Below are 3,319 nucleotides of genomic sequence, written 5' to 3' on the forward strand. Positions count from 1 at the left end.
ATGTGCTATTTTTATTATCTTAGTAATATAATAATAGTCTATATACTCGCGATATATATATAGTAGTAATTAATATTATTCTATCTTTATTATATATATATATATATATATATATATATATATATGAACTAAAATCTAACTTTATTTATTTTTATTCCCACATTTATGTTTCACATTTATAATAATTTGTTTAATTTATTGTTTAACATTATGAAAAAACAATATTATTTTAATTCGACTATTATATAAATTAATAATTATAAATTGAATGTAATAAGGTTCAAACTAAGATTCTAACGAGGATTCGAAGAATCAGTTTATTCCTTAGAAAGGAATATGTTTTTGTCACTTTTTATCAACATGTATTACATTATCTCATTTACAATCAACCAAATTCATTTATCAAACTGAGCGTCCAAAAAACATATTACTTCTAATTCCTTGGTTGGACACAGATCGCGTCATTAAACAAACTTTCAAGAAATACGTATAGGAGAACGTTTCGTTTCACACATATTGCGCATAATATTATTTTATCTTGTGGCTCATCAAATTTTAAAAAAGAATAGCATGTGTATCATGTGAAACAGAACGCGTAAGATTTTATATATGTATATGTGACTGGATAGTATCAATCCAGATTTCGGATCAAGTTAAAAGTAAGAATATACATATATAGGAAGCAAGAACACTTACTAGAATTCGGTGTCAATTTAAATATGCATTTGAACAGAATTCTCAAAAGGCTAAAAGTTGGCATTGAGGCTTAGTTTGATAATGTGGCTTTTATTTTACAATTATTTATGTTGTAAGTTCGCTGTGACATTTATACAAGTATAATATATTATAATATATATCGAGCATCCAAACACCATTCTTCATCATTATTACAAGAAGAAACTATAAGAAGAAAATAACATTTATTTCAAAAAATATAATGATAAAGACGGCCATCTTTTTCATTATCTTTGTCATTACAAGGCCTATTAGAATTGTATCTACCAAACAACAATCTTTATGACGACGATACGAAAGGATCAAGATTAATGAATATATTAAAATTGATTAAAGGAATATATTAAAATTGATTAAGTCATGGATTTCTTCGTACAGAACCGATGTTATTTAGCCGAACAAGTACCGGATGCAATATCGCGATCTGAAGATACGTTTGATTTTATAGTGATTGGTGCTGGTACAGCCGGTGCAACTATAGCTGCGAGATTAAGCGAGATTCCTCAGATTAAAGTGCTACTGATCGAAGATGGAACATGAAAGCTTATACATGGATATTCCATCATTTCCTAGTTTATTGCAAAAGACTAAGATAAATCGAAGCTATCGAACGAAGCCATCCAATAAGTACTGTCTAAGCATAGAAGGCAATAACTGCATTTGTTCAACAGCAAAAGTTATTGGCGGAGGAGTTATTAGCGTACTAAATTTTATGATTGCTACTAGAGGAAACGCGAAGGATCATTGAGTCGAGATGGGAAACGAGGACTGAGCATATAAGGATGTCCTCAAGTATTTTAAAAAATTAGAAACAATGGATATCTCTGAACTGAAGTCGGATACTGCCTATCATGGTACCAATGATCAGTTACCCGATCAAAATTTCACACTGGCGTGGCAAAAGCATTTATACAAGCCAGCAAGGAAATAGAATATCCAATAGTAGATTACAACGAAAAGGAAGAAATAGGATTCTCATATGTGCAAACTACAATTATAAACGGTATCCATATGAGCAGCAACAAAGCGTATCTAAATCCTACGCGCGACAATCTTCATGTAACTCTTGAGAATATGGTGATAAAACTGTTAATCGATCCTAATACAAAACGAGCAATCGGCGTAGAGTTTGTTAAGCATAATCAGACTACATGTGTGATTGCGAACAAAGAAGTGAAGTATATGCAGGTACTTAGATCACCTCAATTATTAATGTGGTCCGTCATCGGACCAATGAAACATCTTATCAAATTCGACATCGTCCAAGATGCACCAGTCGGTGAGAACTTTATGGATCATATAATCTTCTACGAGGACGAATTAACGTGGACAATAAATATCGACAAGTTTATTACCAAGCGAACAATTAAATCCTTTTAATCCGTATATAACCGATTTTTTTTTAAACAGAACCGTTCATACTCCCGATGGAATAGAAGTCATCGGTTTCGTTAATACAAAACATCTGGAAAAACGTAATGGTTTACCAGATATCAAACTACTATTTGCCGATACTTCATTTAAAGAAGATTATATTTTTCCAGACATGATACATTTAAAAAAAATTATACGTCTTGAAATGAAATAAATATATGTTGATATATACAGTTGGACTCTTGCACCAATATTGATGAAATCAAAAAGTCGTAGTCGAATAACGTTATGATGTTACTATTAAATCAGAGATTACATTGAATTATTTCAACATTCCAAATAATATGAAGACAATGATTGCTGGTCTTAGAATTGCATTAAATTTTGGTCAAACAAAGGCGATGCAGGCATTGAATTCTCAGTTATTAAATATTACTTATATTGATTGCCATGACTATGAGTATGATTCCAATGCTTATTGGAAATGCATGTCAAGAATCCTAACTGTCACGCTTTTTCACTTTTCTGGAACTTGCAAAATGGGAGTAAAGGGAGATCCTATCGCTGTCGTTGATTTTAAATTAAAGATATTTCCTGGAAAAAACGCACTCGACTATTTACTAGAAATATTATAAGTAATGTGCCATATAAGTATATATTTTTAATTTGTCAGTTTATATACAGTGTATAATGTATTGCAGATGATTGAATTCAAGGATTATGAATGGCAGATGAGTCTATCATGCCCGAAATGTTGGGACATTTAAATATATTTATATGATTTATTATTACCTATTTATATGATTGCTGAAAAAGTTGTGGATATGATTAAAGAAAAATGGTGTTATTTAGAGAAATCATGATAGAAATCAATTTTCAATCAATCAAAAATATTATAATTACATTATTTTATTACATTTTCAATATCATTTTACGATTATGAAAATAATAATAAATAGATTACAAAAATAGTAATAAAACGTACAATACATATCATTTGCAATAGTTTTTGAAAAGTTTTGAATAAAAATCATATTAATGGATTGTCGAAGACATTCAAAAATTCTCGGAATATTTCGCATTTTTTCACATGCAGCTATAATACGATTTCGAAGTACTTCCACAGTAACAACAAGAGTATCTTACACAAGGGTCTTAAGATATTCCTATAAATAAAAATCTAAAGAAAATCTAAAGAATTTAAATCTTT

General features: G+C 29.7%; 1 pseudogene; it reads left to right on the forward strand.

Annotated features, from left to right (window-relative positions):
* The first annotated feature begins 937 nt into the window (after positions 1 to 937).
* On the forward strand, positions 938 to 2,972 carry LOC105617033 (annotated as a pseudogene).
* Positions 2,973 to 3,319: the final 347 nt, after the last annotated feature.

The sequence above is a fragment of the Atta cephalotes genome, assembly GCF_000143395.1.
Source record: "Atta cephalotes unplaced genomic scaffold scaffold00011, whole genome shotgun sequence".
NCBI lineage: Eukaryota > Metazoa > Arthropoda > Insecta > Hymenoptera > Formicidae > Atta > Atta cephalotes.